The sequence below is a fragment of the Paralichthys olivaceus genome, chromosome 13, assembly GCF_024713975.1.
Source record: "Paralichthys olivaceus isolate ysfri-2021 chromosome 13, ASM2471397v2, whole genome shotgun sequence".
Taxonomy (NCBI): Eukaryota; Metazoa; Chordata; class Actinopteri; order Pleuronectiformes; family Paralichthyidae; genus Paralichthys; species Paralichthys olivaceus.
Window position 1 is genome coordinate 20,577,113 of NC_091105.1, and position 27,988 is coordinate 20,605,100.

At 41.7% G+C, this 27,988-nt stretch overlaps 1 protein-coding gene and 1 long non-coding RNA gene across 2 annotated transcripts in view; one reads left to right on the top strand and one right to left on the bottom strand.

Moving 5' to 3' along the window:
• znf407 (zinc finger protein 407) overlaps positions 1-27,988 on the top strand; it is a 147,183-nt gene that overhangs the window by 107,885 nt on the left and 11,310 nt on the right. The window lies entirely within an intron of this gene.
• LOC138413581 (uncharacterized) lies at positions 105-27,887 on the bottom strand. The gene is made up of 3 exons (XR_011245950.1): positions 26,380-27,887; positions 23,540-23,667; positions 105-3,634 (listed from the first exon to the last, which is right to left on the bottom strand). It is a non-coding gene; the product is annotated as an uncharacterized lncRNA (long non-coding RNA).

The window sequence follows — 27,988 nt, forward strand, 5'->3', positions numbered from 1 at the left end:
GGGCACAGAGATCAAATGCTTTGTAATTAGCTCACAGCGACTGAGTATTTGGATGTGCTGCTTAGTGCCTAAAAAGATAAAACAAATAAATAAATTAACTTCTTCAAGGCATTGTTGCAGCTTTATGCAGATTCTATTTTCCTTAATAATGCATGATGGATCTCTGCTGTAGAGGGCTAGGGGAGACCTGGCCTTGTAAGTGATGATCTTAATACACAGTTACAACCACAGGCAAATTCATTTGTTTGCATATATTTTTCCCCTTATTAAACAAATCTGTAAACAAATATGAATTTCGATGGCTTTTACTTAAGTTATGCATGTGTGCGCCTGCCCGCCTCCCCTTCCTCACTCTCACCTTCTGTTCATCATGTAATGAAACATTACTCTCCTGAGTTTTACTTGCGTATTGTGTTTCAGCAGCGTGTTTGTGATTGTGGAGGACAGGTGTGTATGTCATGCAAATGTGTCCTGGTATCCCAGCGCATATGACACTGTGTCGACGTTGTGAAAGAAGCCACAGACACCGGCGTTAAAATCAACATCTGTTTCTAATAACAATGTGTTATATGTGACACGTTTCTATGTGGGAAAATGTGTAGAAAAAAACAAAACAATGTATCACTGTTCTTTGAAAAACACCTATAGGACATCAAGTCGTCAGCGTTGTTGATGAACCTGCTTCTTTGTGTCACCTTCCTTATGTTGCATTCACATGATCGGCATTAATGAAAAAAGACATTCTGTTCGGTACGGTAAAATCAGGTGAACAGGGTGGTTCATTGTGCTGATGCCGTCAAAGTGTAAATGCAGTTCACTTCAGTTGGATCTTACACAGTCAACAAAAAGTGTAAAATACCTTTAACGCCACAGAGAAGAAAAAAATATGATGGAAAGATACAATCAGAGGTTGTATTACACAATTTATTTCTACCATCCATTTTGAATTTTTAATGATAGTGAGATATTTATTTTTCTACAGCTTCCTCAATAACATTTAATGTACAGAATAAACATGCAGATTGTGTATTTTTATGGGCCTTTATATGGTCACTCTTCATGACAACATCATCACACAAAGCTCTTTTTCAGTGACAGTGAAGGGCACAAAACCCTACAGCCATTACATCTGAACAGGCAAATATATACGATGCAATTTCACAGAATTGAGTCGAATCAAATGGATGAAGGGAGTTTGCTGCAGAGGCTGTTGTCGTTAGATCTTTGTGTCTTTACCTCAGAGAGAAGACTCCTCAGGGTAATTTAAATTTTACTGGACACTGTGTCGAGGAAAATGTCTTCAAGGCAACACTCTCTGGCTGGGAGATTTCCTGATCCTACACGCTCTTGTGTAGCCAAGAGGAAATCCTCCATCATCTGCTTTCTATGCACCAAGGGCACAGTTCCTGTGACCTGTATCGCTGTCTGGTCCATTTGTGGTTATTGACAGCGTTGCGTGTGATTTTCTGAACGTTACAGTGGATCACCCTCAGTGTTCAAATGATGTCAAAATGATGGATGGCCCTTTAAAAAGAATCAGTCATTGATAGAAAATCTTTCATTAATGCAACCACTGGTTACACTGGTTTCCTTCGTTTGTGATCTGGTGAAAATGGGGTCTGTTTTTTGTTGCTGTTGTGTCCCTTTAGTTTATCTAATTTCCTCGCACAAAACATCCTTAGTAAGCCTACATGCATAAACTTGAAGCCTATCTCAAGCCACTGTCTGGGTGTTAATTGGAGATTCCCTTGAGGAGGAACACCTTTCAGCTGCATCTGGTCCTGAATGGATCAAGTGAAGTGAGGGGCTTTAAACTCACAACTTGTTTTCTTCTTTCTGTGTTTTGTCCATCTTTTGGACTGGTGCTCTATATTTATTACCTTCTCCTTTATTTCCACAAACTCCACATACAGTCTTGCTTGAGATATTACAATTGAGAAGCAGCTGCTCAATGGCAGTGTGCCCCATGAGACATGCAACAAGGGGCGTGTGTGTGTGTGTGTGTGTGTGTGTGTGTGTGTGTGTGTGTGTGTGTGTGTGTGTGTGTGTGTGTGTGTGTGTGTGTGTGAGAGAGAGAGAGAGAGAGAGTCTGTTTGGAGGGTTAGCCAAGCGGTTTAGGGGAAAACGCACAGCGTCAGTTGCATGCGTCTCAGTAAACCAGTACAGGGTCGGTCTGGGCTGAGCAAGCAGCAATTCCTGCATAATAACCTGCTTCAATGAGCGTGAAAACTCCCCCAACTGGCTGCATTTATCACACATCAGCCACAACAAACGGGCTTTTGTTTAATTCTCTTCTTCTATTCTCTTCCCTTCCTCCCGGCACCAATCCGAGAGTTTCCCTTCAGCCATTAAGTGGCATTCAGAGCCTTAACTGACAAGTCCCATCCAATCAGTATGGACACGGAGAAACAATTGGTTTCTGGCTGCACCAAATGTGAAGCAATGTCTTCAGTGTGGTTTTGCAACCTTTAGGCCATTGCAGACAGATTTTATTTTTTCACACGGTGAATGATGACTGTACGTGTGGTGTCGCCGTCAGACTGGGTCACAGCCTCTGGAAAAGTTCTGTCACAATCAGAAAATTTGAGGCAGATTGATGACACTTGATATACGCTCTCCGGTGTTGCAATGGCACAGTTACGTTAGATGTGTGCTTATGTTGCACTATTAAAAAAGTTGCAGATGGCTTATGTAGGACACAGTTGCACAGTGAGATAGCAGGACAAAAGGATGAAATTGTGCTGTCTGCACATGTTTTTGATCTTATGCTGTGTTCTGATGATGGCATTTGGAGAATAGAAAGTTGTACCTGAAATTTAAACATGAATTATATTTCCTGAACTTAACTTCTTAACCATTAAGACCTAAGATGTGAATAATAACTTCTCCTTAAACCGAAGCATTTAAGCGGAACCTGAGGGTACTTGTGAAAAGCTGGCAGAATTGGCAACGTTTGCAAAAACTTTTAATACTCCTCCCATAATACATGTTGCAAGAATTCCAGCGAATGCATTTCATCAGTCAAATGTTTTGAAAAGTTTGACATCATGAATGAGATGTACACGTCTCATCTGGCTCAAAGGGAGGGGCACGCAAATGTCGCACTCAGTCTTACAGGAATACACATGCTTATATGTCTAAATGGGTTAAGTAGTTAATAAGAAAATGTCTTCTTCATTGTTTCCTGGAACGCTACAGTACAGTACATTTATTTGCAGGCACTTCCTTGTTATGAATCAGATCATCATTAATTTAAACCACTTTTCAGTCATCCCCAATGGGTTTGTTTATATCATGTCAGTTCACATCAAATGCTTAACTTCTCTCCTGTGAATCAAAAGATTAAAGCAAAATTATATACTATATGTTTGCAAGAAAACAGGACACAGAGGCTCTCATGTGAACATTGAGAGCATTGGCAGAAAGACACATTAGATATACACAAACACCCCCCTGTGAGTGACGCGTGGTAGGGATGCTCGCGGGCAGGGCTGCTCCTCCTGTATGGGGCAGTGGATATGGGACCAGACAGGCCGCCGTCTCCTATAAAGCCTCATCCATAATTCAATCGTCCTCCTCTTCCTTCAATCCAGACACGCTGTACACATCCATCTACAGCGAACAGCTAACCTGCCTGAGACAAGACAGAAAGAAAGAAAGACATCAATGAGAAAGCTGAGTACAAAAGAGAAGTGAAAGGATAAGAAAGTAATTGTAAGGAGAGCAGGAAGTGAGACAAGTCCAGAGCAATGATTTTCACTTGTAGCCCAGTTTGCTCCATCTTGACCTTTACTGAGTCAACACCACTCCGGGTACAGGGATGTTTTCCCTGATCTACACCCTCATTGGCTGAAGTGCACTTCTGAAATCTCTGTCGCGACCTTTGCCCTTTTTCCTGTGCCAAGGACCCTTGTCTTCCTCCTTAGCCTCCATGTGTCGTCTGTTTGGTGGCTCTCCAAACGTCTTGGCATTTCTAATTACTAACAGGCTCAACTTTCCAACTAAACAACCAATTACCAGCGCTTTAGCCCAGCCCAGTCCCATGTTTCCTGATACAGTGGCCTATTAGGGCCCCTTATTTCTCCCCTAGCATAATTGAATCCCCTGGCTGCTCATCAGTGGGCTAATTTAAGCCAATGTGCAGAGTTGGTAATCAGAGGGGCTGCCTATTAGACTATCAGACCCCAATTAAGTGCCCTCTTATTTCCAACATAACAAGCCACTATCACTAGTGCTGTTATTGTATTTCCCTCTTTAGTGCACTTTTTGGTAAATGTGTGGTTTGTTTGTAGAAGAGAAAGAAAAAAGTGGAAAGAAGGAGTTTAATTATCACTGGTACAGGTGGTGTTTTAAGAGACAGACTGGTAGGTGGGGAAGCAGGACACTAAATAGTGTGAAATTCCAGAGAGCAAAGATCTTTCTACTGTCTGATTGATAAATTGTAGTGTTTACAATGTTTCTGTCCAAATCACCTAACAGTGTTTTATTGTGAAAACTCTTCTGGCATACTACAGCAGTTGTCGCAATTTGCACATTTAAAAATAACGATATTATGGACCAGTTTGAGGCAGCATGGCAGGAGTTTATGTAAAAAACTCTCCTGCCTCACGCCAAAATCACAAACATGGTGATTAAACCGATGAGTGAAAGTCAAGCATCTCATTAATATATGAGAATTTAGGCCCTTAATGTGTCGCAAAGATTTTCTTTCTTTCATCACATTATTTGGGTTCAATGAGTGCACATCTTACCCAAAAGAAAATGTTGGAAAATTAATGGCCAGTGAAGACATCTATCTCCTGCTGCCACTTGGGTCTGCCAAAATCTGATGTGGCTGAATGAAACTATAACTTGACAAATAGATTTGAAATGTAAAAAGTTTAGAGACAAATGCCCTCACACCTCTTTATGTCCTCGCTTAAGTACAGAATATCTGCCTTTTTTTTCTTTTCTTGTTCTCCTTCCCTCTGTCCGGTCTCGGTTACTGGTGCAGTTGAGGGGAGCCAGAGTGTGAAAGAGGCCCACAGAGGGCTGATGAGGACTGTCTTTGCAGAGTGTGTCTCAAGTCTGGGACTGTGTTTCTTCAGCATCTCAGTGGATGTGTGTACATATACCATATATATTTGTGCGTGTGTGTGTGTGTGGTAAGAAATAGGCTGTGTGCATGTGTCGGAGTCCATGTGTGCATTTTAAGTGTTAGTGTCGACTCCCCATAGCCTAATTAAAGGGCGAGGAAAGCCACTCATGGGGAGATTAAACGTAAAAGGGTAAATTAGCACTCAAAAGGGGTGTGGCAAATTCACACATACGCACAGTCCATGAAATCTCCTCTGACACCTGTGAAAAAAAACTAAAAAAGAGAAGAGGAGGACAGAATGAGGAGAAAAAACTTTTGTGTTTCTATAGCTTGAGCTCTGTGCTATGTTTTTTTGAGTTCAGACTGGCCCCTCAGTGTGAGGCCTGCTTATTTTACTTTACTAATTATCATACCTGGAAGTCAGAATTATTTCATAACCAAAATTGTCTTTAAATATGATAATAAATATGATTATCTAAATGTAAAACTTAATTTTGATATTAGATGTCAACAAAAAAATGTAGATTCTGTCTTAATTGATCCACTGAAGGCCTAAAGCTTAATTGAGGTTTATGATATAAAACATATTCTATATTTAGTTATGACTGACCTTATTTGTAAAACATTACATTTAACTCTTCATTTTTAGGGGCACTTAAAGGTGTCGGTGTCTTCCACCGTACCATTGTTCTTGTGTTCTTGGAAGGGCTATTCCACAACATTTGGGAACTACTGAGACACATTGAAGAGAATGATTAAAATATAAGTTTCAGCAGTACATTTTTTGCTTCAAAAACACTGCCTCCTACATTTCCCATAATGTAACCCACTACATTCTTCAACCTCGTAAAATAAGGAAGTATTATATAAAGAGCAGAATATTCTAAAGATCTTCACAAAAAGAAATAGAGAATGTAATGAATAAAACAATATATGGACATATGCATTCATATTTATATACATATATATTCATAATCTTCCTAAGTCTGCAGACTTATAAACACAATTAAATAGAAAATGAAACAAAGACAGGTCTAAACAACTGGCTCTTGAGCTCATGTACAGTTTATCCACCTTGTCTATAGATCCAAAGTTTGGAGGAAGAGATATCCAAAGTTGAGGAGCCATGATGTCAAAACCTTTCCTTCCCTGTTAAATCTTTTCAAAACATCCCTCTCCGCTCTTCATGAAGCAGGTTTTGTGTTATAAACTTGTGGTTTTGAGACCAAAGCTGAGATGACATCATCAGGGTCAATAGAGTCTTTGAACGCTCCCTCCACAGTCACAGAAAACATATATGTATTAAATATATAGTCCTCATGAGGATTCAAAGGAATGATTTATAAATTGAGACAAAGTCCCTTTAAGGTATATAAAAAATGATGATAAATCATAAAGCTAAGCTACACATATATATCACTCCAGACATTATTTCGCATTGAGAATTGTTCTCTACACGTTATGAGAAACAGCTGTGAAGATAGTTTGCCTTCATTCATTCAGAGCTGGTTTTAATCCAGTGACCTTTGATATGTGTTGGTAAATGGATGAGGTTTAAAGGAGTGCTGTGTGCGTGTTGTGTTTTGAGGCAGGCTTGCATGTGGGGAACAGATGAGTGTCACATCATCGCTCATCTCGTTTCATATAAATATCCCACAGTTCCAACAGTGTGCATTAACGCCCGGGGCTACAGCGATATCGCTCTCTGCCCATTTTTTAACCCCCTTACTCCTCCTGCACTGCATCACTCTCTTTCTTGTGGTGCCATGTGTATCTGCGTGTGTTACGATCTCTCACTACTCTGGTGAAGTGTTTGTGTGTCTGCCAAGAGTGAGTGATGTGACTCTGGGCCAGCAACTGAGCTCTGCCATGCTGTATGTCTCTCTATCTGTTTGCCGGTCTGACTGTTGTCTCTGCTGTGTTGTCTCTGCTCCTCTGTTTGACTGCTATCAGACAAGTGTGTGTGTGTGTGTGTGTGTGTGTGTGTGTGTGTGTGTGTGTGTGTGTGTGTGTGTGTGTGTGTGTGCGTGTACATGTCATCTGTCAGTGTCTTTCTCCAGAATCAGACATCTAACAGAGAATCTCAGGCTGGCACACAGAGGAAGTGTATAAAGATGCATTTACACACACATTCACACACACACACACACACACAGTTTCACACAGAACTTCATCTCCAATCTTATAGTTCTTTGCCCCAAGGACAAAGTATGTTTGTTTGCACATATAAGAGATTTCATGTGTATGTGTTTTTGTGCATGATCACACACTCTTGCATGTCTTTCTGTTTGTGGATGTAAGAAAATAGATCTTGGTCGTGTCACGGCTGGGCCTGCAGGCACTAGAGGCCTTAACGGATGTCTCTCTCAGTGAAACACACACAGACACACACACACAAACAAACGAACAGGTCTCAGACCCTTCTCCCTCCTGGACTCGCAGTGAGGAATACAGATTCAGGCTCCTCTCTAGATAGTGATCAGCCTCGCCGTGGCTTCAGAAATGCTATCTTCACTGGGCGGCGGAATTGATAATACTCCCCCCTACGCATTTTATTACAAAGGCCCAGTTTGTAAAAAGGTAATCATTTACTGTTGCTACTATCTCCCCTGAGCCATACATCTTCTGTCTTCACAGGACAAAGTTCTCCCACTGCTTCCGATGCTGTTTTTTTCTTCCTTTTTTTTTACTTTGCCGGTGGGTTTGCAGATGGCTACTTTTAGGTTTATCGCCTCCTGCTTGCCTCCAAGTTTTACACACACAAAAACAAACTACCTGGTAGAATTAGATCTTTTTGTTATAAATGTATGTATGTTGTATTTGCTGTGTGTGTGTGTAAGGGGAGTGAAGGGCTGAAAGTGACAGTGAATGAAGGACTAATCCCTTTGGGCACAGCAGAATCCACTAGCAAGTACCAAAATCTCATCATTTCAATTATCATATTTATCATATTTTCTCTCTACCAAGCTTAATGCTCTCTCTCTCTCGCTCTCTCTCTCTCTCTCTCTCCCTCCCTCTCTCCCCCTCTTTCTCTCTCCCTCTCTCTCTCTCCCCATCTCTCTCTGCTCCTTCTTCTGTACATTAATTTATTTTTCCCTCCATTGCTCTCTCCACTGGCGACATGTTAGACTGCCAGTCATGTTGATTGACAGCACTCAAGTGGCTTATGGAAAAGCAGCTCATTTTTTTTTCTTTTTCTCTCTTTTTTTTTGGTCAGATGTTGTGCTCGTGATGCTGGGGCCTTATCAGGAAACCCAATTTATTGCCGCTTCTCTAGGCGAAAGGGGTTGCCACTCACTCTGACTGACAGCTCTCAGATTTGCAGGCTGCAGTGGATGGATTTCCTTAAGTTGTTATGCTTTATTTTAATACTATTAGAGATCAGTCTACTGCAGATGGGCGTATGTAGATGTACACACTTTACACACATATACAAAGAGGTAGCGGCAGCTGCGTTCCTTCGTCTCCGAACCGTTTTGTTTTGGTCTGACCTTGGCAGGGATTTTGACTGACGGATAGTAATCCACGGTCCTGTTCTCCACACAGCGGGTCGAGTTCAGCCCTGTGAACATCTTTGTTTGGGTAGTTGTTCTATTCTTGGGGGAGGGAACTGAGGGTAAAGAAAATAAACTGTTAAAGGAAAGTCTCGCTTGATTCATGCAGGGATCTGTATTTCTTTTGTTTTATGTTTTCATGTGTGAGTGGAACAACATGTTTGTTTTCAATGCGAGGAACATTTAATGTGGGATTACAGGCACATGTATGAATTGATGTTCTCATCTGAACTGTTGGTGTATGCTCCCCCCTCCTGTGTGTGTGTGTGTGTGTGTGTGTGTGTGCACGTGCGTGTGTGTGTTTGAAAGGCATTTGAAAACACATCTATGTATGTCATCATGTGTGAGTTTTTTTGTGTGTCCCTGTCTATGTATGCATGTAATGCCTGAGTATGCGTGCGTGTCAGCCCCCGTGCCTGTGCGTTTGTGTGTGTCGAGTATGACCTCCGAATCTTGAGGCTTATCGTGGCGGTGTTCCACATTATTGATAGCGAGCAGAGATATCGACAGGCCAAGCGCCGGCAGCTTCCAGCAGCGCCGGCAAGCGGGATGGGACTTTGATATGACATATTGTGCGTCTCAGCACAAGCCATAAATAATTCTGACACGTTTTTGTATGCATGGGAAAGTCCTTGATTCAGCCTCCCATAAAAATAAACTTCTATTATGGAAGGTATTTGTCAAGTGGGTGCGTGATGGATGGCCCGGCGTTTACCCCGTGGCAGGACGATGGGTTATGGATGCCCGCCGCCCCTTGCCGGGGGAGGAGTCGCACCCAGCAACGCTGACACCAGAGTAATTACTGCCCTCCTCACCACGGCAACGGAGGGAGGGAAGTGGAGGAGGGATGAGGGCAGAGGGGTGGGGGAGGGGTATGCTTGATACACACACCTGCACCTCCCTCCAACACTTGCACCACACTTTCCTGTAACGGCGAGTGATGAGGGTCATGAAGGCTGTAAGGGCTGTGATGATTGGACATGCATGGATGGATGGATGGATGAATGGATGAATGGACAGATATTGTAAATAGATAAATCGATTTGTAAATTGATCGATTGATTGATTGATTGTTTAACCTACATGAGAGCCTCTTTCAAGCTTCATGATGCTTACTCTAAAAAAGGGCAGTGTTAGTTTGTCAAAAAGAACATTGAGCAAGTGTCTGTCTTCTTTCTTAGACCTGAAACTATCAGTTAATTAAACCATAAGATAAACTTTATTGATCCCACGCTGGGAAAAGAAGCAAAAGGAAGTACAGGAACTAAATGTAGCACAAGTAGTTAACCTTAAAGAAAGCAGAAAATACTAAACAGTATGAGAATGTTCTCGATTAAAAACAAGGCAAACACAATTGATAGGACTAAATACAATATCAACATAATGTAAACTGTAATTTAAAAGTGACTGTATTTGGTTTCAAATGGTCAATCTTCACTGACAACAAAAGACAAAATAATCATATATATATATATATATATATTAATCTGTAAAAAAATATATTTGTGCTATACAGTAAAATAATCTATGTTCTCTGAATCTGAGCGTTTTTTTCACAATAAAAAAATTAAGCACTTAGGTCATTACTACAGACTGATATTCAACTTCTTCAACTTCCGACATTCTTTATTTTCTTAGTGCTCTGGGTAAAGTTTGTACAGGTTGATCCAAAAGGAGCGCAGTATAAGAAAATTTGTGCTTAAGCAGAGCATAGGTGTCTGTGTGTTTGTGTTAGTTTGCATATGTGTACAAGCCTATGACCATGCTTTCTCATGTTCACACACTTATGAATATGTACAGGCGTTTGTGTGTGTTAATGAGGGAACGGGTGCATGTTTGAATGTCAATCTGTGAGCCCAGCAGCCAGATTGAGCTCAGACTTGGGTGCCATCTGAGGAGGAGGAGGAAGGTGGGCGTGGGGTGAGGAACAGGTGAGAGATGGATGCTCTCCTAACCGCCACTACCCCCCACTACCCTGCGTGGGCGTGCAGGTAGGGCGGGATGGTCAGGGTGGGGGGCACAGAGGCAGCCCGTCAGTGGGAGTGACACCTGTTTGCCACTGCCCAACCCTTCATCCTTACAGCTGCTCGGCTTCCTCTGCCTCAATCTCTCCCTCCATTTGGTCTCCATTGCCTTCCTGTTTCTACTCATCCATAGCAGGCGTCATTGGAGGAGAGGCTTGTCACAGCAGGCCGGGAGCAGTGAGGAGGGCCGGTCCAGATGTTGTTAACATGTGAGGAAGGAGGAGGGTTTTGTCAGGACACAAACTCAGACAATTACTGTAACATCAGCAGCTTGCTTCAGTGCCACTGAGGGTGCTGTTACGTGAGGTGAGTGGGACAAGATGGTGTGTGTAAGTTGACTCACACACTGTCTTCAAAAATATAGGTGGACAGAGGCCTTAACTATTTTTGAGTACATGTCTCTGGTTCAGAAACAGAAAACCATCTTTAAGAAAAATGTATTTGACATTGACATTTTATTTTGGTCCATGTCCCATCCACTGACATGGAGAAGCCAGAGTTTATAGCCTTTACTGCAGCCAGCCACCAGGTGGCTGTTGTTGTTATACCCTTTTTTAAACTTTAGGCTTTTGCAAACTTTAACAAGAGCAAATTCCCCAATTTGATAATAACTGCAAGGAACACAGATTAGTTCAAATTTTATTTTCTCTTGTTTTGATTTTTGATTGATTTGTACAATTAGGTTTAAAGTATCATGTGAAGCTACATGGTTTAAAACCTGTTACAGAGGGTTAACCCCTCCACTACTCCTGCTGCATACAAATGCACACCGTGGCAGACAGTATTAAAAGCAGCTTGTTTGCATGGATCGGGCCTTGTTTAACCTGGTAACCCTCTCCCAAGGTCCACATAGGTGGATCGCAACTGCTGTCGGCCGCTACAGATAGGGGGTCAGGGGAGAGGAGCGGGCCTCGGTCAATAGGCTTAGAGGACCATCAGGGACTATTGATTGTGGCGGACAGTGAGGCCAGCTCTGCACTAATTGTTTCTTTACTAGCCTGTGGCAAAGACAACAGTCATGGGCTGGGACTCATGAATCTTACATCTGTTTTGTTGCGAAAGCACCAGGAGTTAATAGCCTTTGATTACTTAGGGGTTTGTGTGCGTGTGTGCGTGTGTGCGTGCGTGCGTGCGTGTGTGCGTGTGTGTGTGTGTGTGCGGTAGTGGGAGAGATGTGAATTTGTAAGTTAAACGTTCCTGCTCTTTTCACTGTTTTCACTATAGTTGCATTGTAGGAATCATAAAATCATTGATGCCAGTAAAAAAGAAAATAAGGCTTATATATTGGTGTTATTGTGTTTTAGTAGTTGCTGGTGTGTCAGGACTACATTTCACATAAACCCTGCTTTTTTTTCTTGTATTTCTTGGAATAAGTTAAACATGTAAGTTTAGCTGGAGGAATTGCATCAACTTGCTTTCCTGTGCCATGAAGAAATATAGCAGAACATCACGATGAAACCCAAGAGCAGCATAGAGACTAAAGACTGTAAAATTCCCCTCATGGTTGTGTTTGTTTCCATCAATCACATCGCTGTCTCAAAGTGAAAGTGGTGCTATAGGTTTTCAAGAGCCCTTATTCAATTTTTCAGTTTTTTCCTTGTCCTTCCTTGTCTCATAGCTTTAGGGTTTTTGTGCATGTAAAATGTTTGCTTCCACTGCACCTTTGCTGTGGACTTTGTAACTTAGCAAACATTTAAGTCCTTCACTCCCACAGAAAGAGCTGCTCCTGAAAAGCCTGACACTTCTTTGGATGTATTCCTGGCTATTTTTCTGTAAAGCGTCAACACCAAGTAACATTTAACATCAACACCTACACCAACAATTATAATGCTGCATATAAAATACACTATCAAAAAAATGTATAGATATGAATTTTGGTTCATCCTGACTTCCCTTATGCGACTCAGACTCTAACTGGTATGGCAGAACCAATGCCATTGTTACCATAGCTACAGCAGTGTTTAAAGCTGATCAGGAAACCAACTAGGGGTTGTGACATTTCCAACACACACTCTAAGCAGTGGTCCAGCTGACCAATCAGAACCGTCTGGCCTTTTTCAGAGGCGGGCCAAGAACTAAAACAATGTTTTGAAATAGAGGTGAAAACAGGCACTGCTGTGATTCATGACAGGAGACGAATAACGCATATTTTGAAACTTATTTGAGTAGACAACCAAATTAAATTTAGAATTAAAGATATGAACCTTTGAATGCCCCAAATAGGAGCGTGTTGAAATGTCACATATTGTGTCTATGATGACTCTGGCACATCACACATACTTTCTCTGAAATCCCCTTTCCACAAATGTGTCTGAGTCACTCACATTAAATATAGTTCAGTATTGAGTTACATCTTTGTATTATTTCAGCACTGTTTACCTTGGCTCACCATGTACACTATGATACAAAGAGTTTCTCTGCTCACTCGCTACCCCCCCCCCACTCCCTGACTTCAGTCCTGCCAGTATCAGTTTTACTGGTGCCGTGCATCTTGTCAGGGTTTCAGAGGGCAGTGTCCTGTACAGGCGTCATATCTGCTATTCTAACCCTGCTGCAGTAGCCAGCCTGAATTCAGCTGCATGCGGTTTGTTTATTGCGTACAGCAGCAGAGTTTGTTTGTGGCCGGCTGTCAGAGCGTCCGGCCCGTTGTGATGAAAGACACTTGGACCTTCCCATCCATTTCACATTTGCTCCAATCAATTATTCAACAGGACAGCCAATTAAAAATGAGGGAGAGCGGTCAGGGTCTCGCCCCCCGAAGGCCGCCACTAGACAACTCTCTCCGTGAATAATTGGTGCAATTAATTTAGCATTGAGCAATAAAGGAGTTCTCACTCTCCTCTCTCCCTCTATTTCTCTCTCTCTCTCTCTCTTTCTCCCCATATACTGCAGAAGCTCTGAAAACACCAGTCATTACAGACACACATCACAGCAACACACACACTGCCGCAGTAGTTAAGCAGAACATTCAGGAGCTGTTGTATAACATACAGGGATGCAGGTGAGGCCAGAGCTGCCAGTTGAAATCTTTTTATTTGAATTAGTCATTGGCAGAATTATACGTATCTTCTAACATGCCTGTTAATGGGTAATTGTACTGAATAGAGAATATTCTATTATGAATAAAAAGACATAGAAGTGAAAAGTAACATGTTTTTTGGTAATGTTGGTGGATGCTTTCTTTGTAATGATCACCAGCTGGAGGTGATGCTTTATCTAGCTTGTTATTTCCCAGCTATATCACTGGATATGTAGTTACACACACTAACAAAAAACACAGCTGTGCCCCCTGGGACACACACACACACACACACACACACACACACACGCTTGGGACGCAGCAGGAGAGAATGTAAGCTAGGTTTAAGGACCTTTGCTCAGACCATAAATTATTGCAGCACAAAGGAATTATTCTATTTACTTGATTCTATACATCTCTCCGTCTTATTGTCCCTTATCTGCAATTATGGTTAATTTGCTGCTGCCCTCGCAAGATGGTGCCTGTACCACTAATGGCAACCACTGCAAGCTCGCACACACACATGCATGTCTCTATGGTTGTGAGGACACTCATTGACATAATGCATTCCCCACTCCCTTACCATAACCGTCAAAACTAAATGCATAACCCTAATCTAATTCTAACCCTAACACCACGACTCAACCCTCAAACAACCCATTGAATTTGTTTGACAAAATGTCCTCAAAGTGATGGTACTGAACCAAAATGTCCCTCACAACTATAGGTAGACATGCACACACACACACACACAGAAGGGAGAAGCCTCAGGAGGAGGAGGGTAACAGTGACTGCTGATTTCCACAATAGTTTTGATTTATTCAATCACAACAAAAGTATTATGACAGACCAAACACTCCCCTGAACCCCCAACTTATTCTTCTTCCTGCCCCCTCCCTCCTCTATGATCCTCTTTATTGATCAATCTCCAACTCCTCGTATAAACCCCTCCACACCCTCCTCCTCCACCACCCACCTCCACGAACAACCCCCGCCCACCTCTTTTGATAGCCGGATTGACAGTTGAGTAATTTCACTGTCAGTGCTGACTGACGCATGGTAATGGGAAGACGTTTCAGAGCGGCATTACAACACAAAATAATTTCCAATTTACCGCTCATCAAAAGCACCCTCGCACACACCAAAAAAAAAAAACGAGAGCAAGCAAGGGATGGCTGGAGAGTGAGGGAGGAAAGAAGGGAGGAGGAGGAGGAGGAGAAGGGAAACACAACAGTGGATTTATGGCTTCAATTACTGATATTTCACATTTAGTTTAAAGCGACATGTTTTTGTAATGTGACAGGCTTCACTGGATTTGAAAACCTCTTCAGACCTCTCTACTCTCCTTGTCTTGTTTTTTTTTCTCCCCCCCCCAACACACATTTCTCTCCCTTCTTGCTGTGTAGATAATAAAAGGCTGGATCAAGGAAAGGGGGGTTGAGGAAGAGAGTGATAGCTGTGACTCCTGAGCCTCTTTAGAGAGCCAAAGAGGGAGGAAGACGAGGCTTGGAGCTTTGATGTAGATAGATTTGACTGTAACCCACCTCATCATTTACCAGCCTGGGCCTCAATCTCTACTCCACCTGCCACTGGTGGGATTTACAACTGTACCTCACTCATCATTGATGGACTTAAACTACACCATGACGGTCATTGGTGGGTTTCAGGTTTTTTTCCCTCCCTTGTTAATAGCGGGTTGGCAGTAGGCTCTGTGTTTCTGTGGATGCAGAGGTGCAGTGGTCTTCTGTTATATTAATGCCATTTTGCCATGCTTAGTGTTTGGAGGAGAGATTCAACTTTGGTATTCATCTGAATTTGTGTGTTGCCAACCTGGTCTGAGGCAGTGGGTGGCAAACCTGGTCGTAAACCAACTGTAGGTGTGATTTTTTAGATAAATATTTGTATTTGTAAATGTCTAAATGAACACAAAAAAAACAATTTCACCATCATTATGCCAAGAAGACAGAATAAATGAATTTCTTTTGCCAGCATCTCTCATGACAACATTATCTTCTATCTGTACAACTAGCACAAAGCTATCTGCCAAACACACAAACCTGTGTAATCTTGTGCACATACTATTTATATTGGTTATGTCTTACCATTCCACATATCTCCTGGTTTATTATTATCATTATATAGCATAGTATTTGTAAGGAAATGTATCATCCTCCAAATGGACACAGTTCAGTTAGATTCATGAAATAGTTTACTTTTCTTCTTTCCACATGTAATCCATGCATACATGAACTTTGTGTTCATCCTATTTGGTTTATCTGTGTTGAAGCCATGATCACCCAAATTATGTTTACTTGCACCAATTTTATTATTATTATTTAATTATTTATCTGTTTTTTAGTAACATGAAACAGAATTAGTTTTTTTACTGTTCTCTTTTGTTACAGTTTATATAGAAGTTTGAAAGATTTTCTTTAGTGGTGTAATTTTGTTCACACGTGTATGTTGGCTATTATCGAGGCTTGTTAAGCAAACCAACACTTCAGACTGTCAGAAGTTCACAGCTTTTCAAAATGAAAGTTCTTTTATTCAGATCGATTTAAAGCATTGCAGCAAGAAAACAATTGTTGTGCTTTAACTTTGTATAAAAAAAGCTAACAAGGAAGTAATTCTTTGGTAGTTAATGCCTTGATGGAGATCGGCACCTGCCTGCAACAGACATGAATGTCTGTGTCAATATGGTGACGTAGAAGAAGACATGTTCAACTCAGTCCACAGACACACTGCAATACACTGCCCCGCCCCCCCGACTTGCCTGTTTATTCAAAGTTTATGATGATAACTATTTGCAATCTTAGATATAGATTATAAACTTCATCATTACAGGAATTTTAATTATATTCAAGCATTTCCTGTAAAGCCTAGTATCTGCAAATGTGTTTCTGGATCAGTGGGATTCCAAATAAACAACTATGTCCTTATTTACAGAAAAGAATGAAAAACAATACGATTTGCCCTTGGCAGGATGTTTGGGCATTTGAGAAGTCATCTCAGACATTCAGCTCTGCATGTCCCAGACAAAAGTCTTATTAACTGTCCTATCCATTACCAAACTGAGTAAGTCTCAGTGAGTGAGCTCATTTTTAAATGGAATGAGAGGAACCGAAGTGACAGACACGGTTTTTACCAGTCCCTAACACACTCACTCATTAGGTTATGATTAACTCTGTTTCTAAGTTAACCCCTAGTGTACCGTGCTCCCACTGTACTGTGCAACTTGTTGACTGAAACTTGAAGTCACGTGCACCGTGTGGAAATTGGTGCCTCTTATTTTCTAACATGATAAATTAAAGCAGTATCTGGCAGTTAAATATTTCCGTACCTGTTTGAAGCCAAGAGAAGACCATAACAAATATTTGACAACCGTGAGCCTGAAAATAAATTTCATAATTTAAAAATCACAGCAAACTTACAAACTGATATTTTGTATTCTGATGTTCATCAGAACATTTGAATGTTCCTCAGTTGTTTTTCAAAGGTATTTAATTTTATCATGAGTGGAGTTAAAGCCGTGCTTGTTGAATTAAAGGAAAACTGACTAAATGATAGCAATAATAGACTTGAGTCTTTTACTTCAGCTGGTTGTACTATTTAGTTAGGTGTCCATCACTGGGAAATACACTATATTTAATTTCCAATCTCATTGTGTTTCAATCAAAGCTCCTCAGTTTTTTTTAACTAAAGTACATTAAGATAAATGATAAAAGCTTTTGTATCATGCAGCCATCTGACCCAGGCTCTTGCTGTCTTGATGGCCCCAAGTTTTCCTCTCATATTAAATTACTCTACCCTCTGAGAAAATAGTCTTCATTCTTTGTCACTGAGATATCTCCTTTCTGAAACCCTTGTTACTCTGCTCCCCAGGCTTCTTTAAAAAAGCATCACACAGTAGGAAATGTGACCAAGCAGTAGTCTCAACTTGTACATTCAATTTCTATGGATTGTTTGTGACTAACATTATTGTTCATCATCCTGTATTGTGTCAAAACTTACAGAATGACGAGGGACATCCGATCCATAGAGGGAATCTGGTTTTGAGCAGCACAGTAAATGCTGCATTCCTCACTGTACACACCGTTACTTGTTTCACTCCACCTCACCAGTGTTTCTTTCCCAACTGAACCACTCTGCCCCTGCTTTCACCTGTGTCTTTTTATGCCAAACCCATTCACATAAACAGGTACATGAGTCCCCTCCCATGGCGCTCTCCTGGCACTTGCACTGTTTGCATGTATGAATGTGTACGTGTGTGTGTGTTTACTGTAACCCCCCACTCCACAATCTGCCCTCTACCCAGCTGTTAGTGGTGTCGCAGCAGAGATTGATAAGTTGACGCTAAAAGCTCTTTGTTTGAGGAGCCTCCCGGAGTGAGACAAAAACACCACCTGCTTGCCGCAGTGATATGAGAACACACACACATACTGTGCACACATGTCACTCAGTGCAGAACATCTGACAGTGCAGGCGGCGTTGGAGTCAAACTTCACAGCAGCCTATAATTTGCATTATTTTATTTTATGCTCAACTCGGCTTTAATATTAAAACACGTTTCAGATTTGTTAACAGAGATAATGATACACAACTCGATTTTCATATTTCTTTATCAGATTATCACTTCACATGACAGGCACAGACAATTATCACCATCGATTTAACACTGAGAGAATAGGTCATTAATTAGTATGAATCTCGGGGCTAAAGCCGAACTTAAGCTAGCTCTGATTCTAGATTATACATATAGATGATGATGATGATGCAAAAACCAGTTAAGTAAACATGCAAAATACATTTTAAATGATTCCTTTGTGTTAAAGACAGAGATGTTGCACCTTGTTAAGCCCTATGAGACGAATTGTGATTAGTGAATATGGGCTTTACAAACAAAATCTGATTGATTGATTGATTGATTGATTGATTTAAAATTCACATAATAGAAACTCAACTTCAAGAGAATTGGACAAGAGAGAAACTACTGAGGTCATTCTATTTTTTTGTTGTCAAGCTACAAAGACACAAAGGCTTGTCTGTCAATAAATCCTGTTTGGTCCCCATTCACAGTAAGTCTACATGAAGTTCTTTAGAGTTGTTAAAGTATATTATAGTTTTTTTGCAAGTGTTCAAGTGGGTTTTCTACCTACCCCAAGGGAGGTCCAAATTACTGCTGTGGGAATAAGGTCAGTGGATATAAATTCAGAAAAAAGATTGGTGGTTAAACTTATACAAGGCTCTTTTTGCTTTAACTCCCACATTGTTAGCTATGATGTGCAGTATGTGGTCCAATGAGATGGCATTTGTTATAACTAGTGGAGTTGCCTTTCTGTACTACAGCACTTCTGGCCTTTGGAGAGCATTTCTACCACAACCCTCTGCTGTTAACACTACACCACAAAAGAAACACATGCACACACATTCACACACTTAAAGACATGACCGCCTGTCTCTCCATTAGTCTTCACATGACTCACGTCAGGTTGCCAACAGCTGTTACTGTACATGTATGTTCAGCGCACTTCTTAAGTGTGCATATGTCCGTGCATATGAGTGTGTGCGTACTGTATATGTGTGTATGTATGTGCGTGTTGGTGCCATATGTCTCTTTCCCTAGATACACCTTCATATCAGCTCCAGAAAGCAAAGGGAACGGAGCCAAAAGACTAACAGTCACCCACTGTACACTGCAGTCACTACACATGCCATTTACACAAGCAGTCAGTAACGGAGGAAAACAAGATACCTACCAGAGAGAGGAATATGGTTGAAAAAAAAAAAGAAAGGAAAAAAAAAATAGAAAGGTTTTTATGCATGCATGTGTGATCCCGTGTGGTTTCTCTAGTTCTGGACCGTGACACTTTATCCGTCCTCTATTAGAATCCCTGTATCCAAACTTGTGGTATTCAATCATTTTGATTAAAAGCCGCGGTCTCTAACAGAAGTGTTGGGAGTGGAGCTGCACGGCGGTCCGCCACGTTTGAGAATTCATATATTTTCATAAACTTTTAACAATGTCAATGAGACACGTCTTCAATCTTTGGCCGCGCAACGGTGGGGCATTCAATCTTTCTTTAGCTTTTCGACAGAAAATTTGAATACGAGTGCGGTGTTATTAATGTGACAGTTCATATGGAGGGCTTCATGGGGGGATTTGTGAGGTTTTTTTTATTAGTTTTGGAGACACTTGAAGCAGGGAGAGGAGGAAAGGGGAAGAAACACGCTCTATTAGGTCAAATACAGCTGGAGGGGCCTTCGCGTTCCCAGCTAGCAGTGATGTGAACATTTTAATTTTGCACGCCCAATTAACAACACTAACTAACCACGGACATTAATTTCTGCTGCAGCTTCAATATTAGAAAAACAAATACAATGTTTGTCCGGTTGTGAATCTCTTTTTTATTTATCATTCTGTTTTGCATTCCACCGCCCTACTTTTTTTATTATTTGTATTCCAGTCAAATCAATATTGCTCTAATGCTGATTTATTCAGGGCCATACCTATCTCTGCTCTGATTCAGTTTTAAACTGCTTGGGTCAGGGATGTATCAGTATACTGTGCAATCACCAAAACAGATTTTTCCACTTGAGTGGGTTAATCTGACCAAAACTAACTTTCTAATCTTTTAATCTTTTATGCATGAATTTTAAGGCCCAGGTTTATTTGAAAGTGACCCTCCAGTGAGTGAGTGACTGAGGCAGGATGACTTTGAGTGTATCACATTTGGATTGATAGGAAGTTAAATTTAGCCGGATGCAGTGCACTGCATCTGATTGCCCTTGATGCCGTAAAGAGCAAACCCTGGCTAATATGAAATGGTTCGTCAATGCCAGATCAATGTGCACATCTTAAATGAACGCACGCTGGCTACATAATCCATAACAGTAGGTAGGGTAGAGCAGCACAGCACTGTATTGAGTGTCTGTTGTCTTTGACACATCTTTGGTGTCATGGGTGGTGCCACAAAGGCGCCTGAGAAACAGACCAGTCCCCATTCATATAGCTTTTATTACCATTCTCTGGTTACACGCCATAATAACGCAGGGCACTTTATCAGCATTAACTTCACTGGAGGAGATATCCATCTGTCAATATGCAAACCCTACATATTGACCATGCTCATATTTATGGGATGTCCACGTGCTTGTTTTGTGCTATTGTGTTTGTTTTCCATTGTGGGCAGGTGCAGCTTCCTGTGTGTGTATATACATTTTCTTTGTGTATTAGGATTTCAAACCTTGGCAATAGATATATTTCTATTTGTTGAAATGCTCTGAAACACTTGAGAGTTATTCTTACCCGTATGATATTGATTAAAATGCATTACAGTCACTTAGAGTTAAAGGGTTGGTCCACCCAAATCACAGAAAATCATATCATATCACTTACTGTTGGTGGAATCCACCGACACAGATACAAAGTTATTCATCTTCCACCCAAACACCATTGAGGTGACTTTAATTTTATTTGTGGTCCTCACAGGATTCAAAGAATATTTTCAATTTTAAAAGACACAGCATGTCATACCACGCAGAATATTTCACCGTGTCTGTATGAGAATGCTTCACAACAGAAGAGTGCTTTACAGACAGGAGTTGGAGGCACAAATACATTGATATCACCAACTGTTATATGTTTAAATAAGTTTGAAAGGTCGGTATCAACCCCATGTATCCTTGTAACCCCTTTGGTTATTTCACCTGCACCTGAGCATCACGTTTTTTTTTTCCTTCAGTACTGTGTAGTGTACATGTTGCAGTTAGTTGCACACTGTCTCGCACACACAGCCCGTGTAATGCTTTTTTGGTTGACTTGCGGACCCTCCCCTGCTCTGAGTTGAGTTTCTCCCGCTCTCGGCTGCGTATAGTCGGCCTGTTGTCAGGAGAATGGATGGAGTCCGTCCCCCCCAGTGAAAACCTGGCCAGACACAGAGCGCTAACCCACTAGATAACAGATAGACACAGACACCCCACATCCCTTTTGGGGATTTGAAAGGGGGGTTCGTCTGTCTGTGTGTGTTTTGTGCCTTTGTGTGTGTGTGTGTGTGTGTGTGTGTGTGTGTGTGTGTGTGTGTGCGTGCGTGCGTGCGCGTGTGTGTGTGCGTGCAGGAGCGATTCTGTGGTCGTTTGTAACCCTGGCACTCTCATAGCACCTGCTGCCCAACCCAGGCAGCCTAGTAATGATGCAGACTGATGATGTTAATAAGAAGAGGTGCCCCCCTTGGCTACAGAGCTCAGGCAGGACACACATGCCCACCAAATCCACACACACACATAGATGACATACATGCACAAGTATGGATACATGAGCGAACGCAGATCGAAATAAGCAACATGTACATTTAACCTTTTCGTAATGTGCAGAAATCAAACTGTCCCTCCGTGCACACACATACAGAATATTACATCTTCGATTCTTCGGGAAGCCTCTGTTTCTTCTCTTCGAGGTGGGAGGCTGCTGAGCTGAGAAACACTACCTCGCTATCTGTACAGAGATACAGAAATAATAATGGAAATAAAAATGTGTCGGTGCGTGTGGTGAAAATCTTTCTGCTGGAAGGAGGAAAAGGGAATTATCACATACAGTGATGTCTTCATACATGTAGCAATACTCTGTCTCTTTTTATTTAAGAGATAAACATCAGTAATTGGTGGTTGATGTACGGTTTCCAGGCTGCAGTCGTTACAGGTACATACTGTACATACAACCATTCTCTTTTAATCTGTGTGCGCGATTTGCTTTCACAGGATTGGAATGTTTGTTTGCCGTCCTGAGAACTTAATCTCTATTCTCCATCATGATGCTACAGTGTAGTAAAAACTGGCTGGAGCCTAGCTAGTACAGGTTGGTAGTTACTTTATGACTCCCTCTGCAGTGTCCTCTTTTTTATTTTGTCTCACAATCCGAAAGAATTGATGGAGTTGCTGTCTTTATTCCAGCAATGTCAGCACAGCACACTCACACTTTCACTCACTCTCTCTCTCTTTCCCCCCCTCACGAGGTAAACATATTTTGCAGAAAAGCTGACGAAGAGCTTGTTTTAACAACCTCAAGGTCAGCAAGTCAAAGCCTGCAGTTGTCACGGCAGCCTCGCTGTGTATCGGTGGCCTCTGTGCACGTATGGCATCTCCATGGCAGATTTATACCTCACCGTGCACCTTCAATAATTCAATAACAGCGCTTGCGTCTCCCTCCCAGCTCTCAGTGTCATTATAGAACAGGGCTAAATGCCACCAGGCCGAGTCCATCTCTCTGTCTGTGTCTCTCCGCTGCCAGAGCCACCACAGCACACACAACGTTCCCACACATCCAAAAAGGCACTGGTGCGCTCCTCTGCTGCCCCACTTTCAGCTGTGCTCCCGCAATTTAGTCGGATATCTCTAGTTGCAAACGCTGCTGCTTCATATTAGAAACCATGTTAATTACCAGCCACACACTGGTAATTGTGATCGAATCCATCCCCTCTGTTTCCCCCCTAAACTCACGATACTGTGTGGTGACCGCAATTTCATTCAGCCATGATGAGCATGGAAATCAGTCAGTTCTGCTGTTCCCTCACCTCTTTTATGGCCTGTCGATGCCTCCTCCCTGTGGTGCGGGGCTGTTTTAACCCCCCTGACCTGTCTCCTAGCCCTGCTTAGCTGTATCCTGGACATCCGTGACTCCTCTGGTATTACGGAGCTCCTTCAATCTCTCCCATCGATCCAGCTCCCCCTCTGTTGCTATGTGCTTCAACCTCTCTCTGACCCATCCGCTACTGCCTCATAGTCCTGTCTAGTAATGTGCCCTGCGCAGTGCCCTCCTCGTTCATGCCTGTATGTGTGTGTATGTGCACGCATGTGTGTGTCCGCCACTGACCTGAGTGATGAGTGGTGACCCTCTGGCTGGCGCCTGGCGTCCTCCTCACTCCTATTGATTAGATCTGAGGTTTCATACAGTAGCCGCCTCACGTGACTGTCATTTACTGTCTCTCCACTGTCTCCGACCTGTCTTGCACACAGACACACACACACATCATGCACGTACATTCATTCAGTCACTTATGAAGTACACGTGTAAGTGATGAGCTTCTTCTCATCTGCGCTAATGAATGTAAAAGGGGTTAAAGTGCCAGATCCCATATTGCATGTATGAACATAGAGGCACCCAGGAAAATGAGTTTAATTAAGAGACAACAGATGCAGCATCCTAACTGCTTGTATCATTTAGCTTTTAGCTCCAGAATGAGTCAGCAGCAGAGCAAAGTGTGAGCAGGCATCACAGAGAAAATGGGGATACAGCTGTCAATGTTAATACTCATCTTAGGGTTTGATTGGAATTGAACAAGTGCGAGTCTTTTATTTTGCGACGTGCCAGGTTGTTTCCTGCCCTCACAGCCTTTAGTAAACAGAATCCTAAGAAAAGCTAGACCTTTACGTGTGTGTGTGTGTGTGTGTGTGTGTGTGTGTGTGTGCCTTTTCCACTCAGTCTTTGCCACAGTAATGCTCAGGTTAAGTGTAGTTGCAGGCTATTATACATCATTAGGGTAAGTAAGGCTCAGGCAGCGCGGCAAGAGAAATGGGCTCTTTCAAATGCTTCATTCCTCACCGGCCATGGCTGAAATAGAACCTGACGTCACACACACACACACACACACACACACACACACACACACACACTCACGAGCGCTTGTATACAGGCACAACCTGCTACATGGAGAAAGCAGCTAGCCACTTATCCAGTCAGTCAGTCACAAATCACCCTGTCAATCAGCTGGTTTATAGAGGCTAAAGCCTCCTGATCACTGCTAGTCAGTCAGTCCTGCCTGCCACTCACCTGCCACAGCGGCAATTAAAGCATCCTTAATGGATCGACATGAGTGTTTTATTGCGTTTACACATTTTATGATGCATGTTAACAACATCCACACTGGATTGAAGTTGCTGTAATTTCTTCCAACCATTTCAATTAGGTGGATGGGTGAGAGATAGAGACCCAGTCTGATAGAGAAGAAGCAGTTTATGTGCTTTATTGTGACATCCTATCAGAATGAATTAGTTCTAATACATTTTGTATTTATTTGTTATTATTCCTACCTTAAGCTTAGTTCAATTCATTTTTGATTGAACCTTTTTTGTTGTGCCAAGAAAACAATGGAAGAACCGAAATAATTCTGGTATGAAATGTTCATATTCAGAGAAAATGAAAACTAAGATGTCATGCACAAACATTCAGTTCTTTCCGGAGATACTTTTTAAGGTAGAAGTTTGTTAGAAAAGAGTGAAATGTCCTCTGCCTTATTTCTTTAGGCGTGTTGTATTTCCAATGCAGAGGGGTACAGTGGTGTCCTCTGCCCAGCGAGCAGACTTCCAGCTGGGTTCAAAGACAGAGGCTGGCTGGGTGGCAGATCCACAGCAACATGGAGGTGATAGATGAAGGGGGGCAGGAAAAAGACTAATTGTTCTCATTATAGAACAAATAAAAATCAATACCTCTCAATGTGAGGGGGAGGTGGGAGTGGTCTTGAAGGGCACTGTACTTATTGCATAGGAGTGGATTTTGTTGGAATTACAAGCGGTGGCGAAGGCGCAGTGGAACCGATCACATTTGAATGCTAATTCAGATAAAAGACAGTTAGATTAATAGATGTGGCGGTCCAGTGCTAGTCGTTCCCAACATAAAAGCAGTGGGGGTGTTTGAGATTGAAGTCTTAAATGCAATTAAATGAGAAAACATATGGCAAAAAAGGGAAGATATTTCCCCAATTTTTTCAAATTAAAGCAGGAAATTTCATTACCAGGGGGGCATATTTTACACAGGCAATTACAAGGTTAATACATCTTCAACATCCCCCCTTAAAGTCCCCATATATTTGTTCAGGGATTTTGTTCTTGTATTTTAGTTTAATTGGATATGCAGAGGCTATGCACTACACACACACACACACACTGAAATGCAATAGATTCTTATACATTAATTCCATGAAGGTTCAGTTTTGCTGTAACCAAAAAACCACACGTATGACCCCTAACCAATATGGTAACCTTTATTTAACCACTATTCTCATCCCAGCATTGATTTTAACAGTTGAACTGATTTTAACCCTAACATCACGATGACAACCAGCCACGATTTCTACAATCCCCCAAATGTCCTTGAAAAGCAGTTCATCTGTCAGGAGTTAGTCCTCACAAGTATGACCAAACCAAAGTGCAAATACACACCCTCTCAAAGTGTGTGTGTGTGTGTGTGTGTGTGTGTGTGTGTGTGTGTGTGTGTATGTGCGTGTGTGCGTGCTTGTGTGTGTGTGTGTGTGTGTGTGTGTTTGTGTGCTCTGGTCTGGTTTCTCTCTGACACATATGACAGCATTGTATGCACATGTTTCTGAATGTGAGTGCATGCATACTGTATGTGTGTATTTGTGTGTGTATGGGGGGGTATAAGAAGAAGCTCTCAGTTTGAGCACTCAGAGTGCTTCTTCACATGCAGCAGAAAAAAATCACTAACACAAAAAGTTGACACAAAAATGTAAAGTTGTAACATTTTCAAAGCTCTAAAGATGTTTAAAAGAAATAATCAAGTGTGAAAGTCAAACACAAATTAAAACAAAGCAAAGACATTGAGTGAAATCAGATGATTAAGAAAGTAACATTTGTTTCAGAGTGCAGTTTTGAGAAAATATTTTGATAAGAGGTCTAAAAAACAAATCTGGTTTGTACCGTAACATGTTGATGCCAATCTCCTCCGAGTTTCCTCCCTGTCAGGTTGTTTTCCTCTGATGTAGCCTGTCTTACAGCCACATAGACACCACACTGTATGATAGAAATTCAACAGTAAAGCAAATTGGCAGAGCCACAGAGGGCGGATCAACAGTGAGAAGACAAGCTGGGAAGGAGGCGGAGAGCAGAGGAGGCAGTGTGAAAGATAGAGAGCGAGCGAGATGGAGATGATGATGGAAAGAGAGAGAGGCTGTGGTGGTTTATATAACATCTCCAGGATGGTCCTTGGCATGCGTCAGGGGGCTGAGCCATCAATCACTCCATCTGTGTAAAATCACGAGCTGACTCCAATATTGCTAAATATTTATACTGTCACATACACACGGGCGTGCAGATGAAAAGAGCCATTCATTAGGGCCTTCTCAGGCCTGTCAGCCTGAAGATGGAGATTAGAGAAGCAACCTCCCACCGTGCCTGGCTCTCTTCTCACCGAGCTTCTCAGCCCTATATATAGAGCCATCAGGACGATAAATATCTCCAGCATGCCACTGTTAGGTAAATACCCAGTAAATATGGCAGGGAGGATCGGAGACTAAGCTAAACAGACCTGTGTGTCTGTGCGTGTGTGTTGTGTTCAAGTGTGAGTCTCTTCTAACAGGGAACAATAGGGACTTGTCATGCTATATTCTGTTTGGATACACTGTACTGATAGCCAGGCTTTGACTTTGTTGGTATTCAGGATGTTGTAGTAAATGTTAAGTTGAGTAAACAGTTTCAGCTGATGATACCAAACCAAACAAACAGAAATACACTGAAGAAAAGTAAATTGTTTACAACCTTAAGAAATAATTCATGATCAAATGATCAAATTAAAGGTGTCAATTGTGTCGGTATAACTTGATGATTTACATTTTAACAAACATTCAGTTTTCTGCTACTAACTGAAGTGAGTTTGTTGTTGGTCCATCAATTTTCTTTTTTGCGTGTATAAAAACAAATTTAATTCTATTTTCAGCAAAGCTTTACTATGTTGTGAGAATGTTCGCCTGTTAGAAATCACTCATCTCAACACATGAGAGCAGTTTGACACTGCTAACTTTAATGTGTACGCTGAGGTATATGGCATATGGTTGTGTTATGCATAATGCAGTGTTTTTGGAGCTTCACACAGCTTGACCTCTGCTCTCTCCACTTTATGGAAGTGCAACACTGAATTGCTGGAATCCCTCTCGAATGTGTTGCATTGCCATCGATGTGTAAATGGTCCACAGAGTAACTTTAGCTTGATAGATGAGCGAAGAGAAAAGAAATCTGAACCAAATAGCTCTGCTGATTGCATATACAGTAAACAACAAAACCCCTGAGTACATCCCTGCTCACTGTCACTAAAATGTTGAGTAATTACAAATTCTTCCCAATTAATACAGTTTAATTTGTTTTTGGCCAAATCAAATACCAGTTAATGAGTAAAATAGAAACATTTGACTAATCAAACAACCATAAGAGATATTAAAGTCAGTGCACCCAACATTTAAGATAAGGTAATCTTTTTTATTTCCACTGTGGGGAAAGCTTTTTACAGCAGCAAAGGGGAGCGGAAAAACAGACC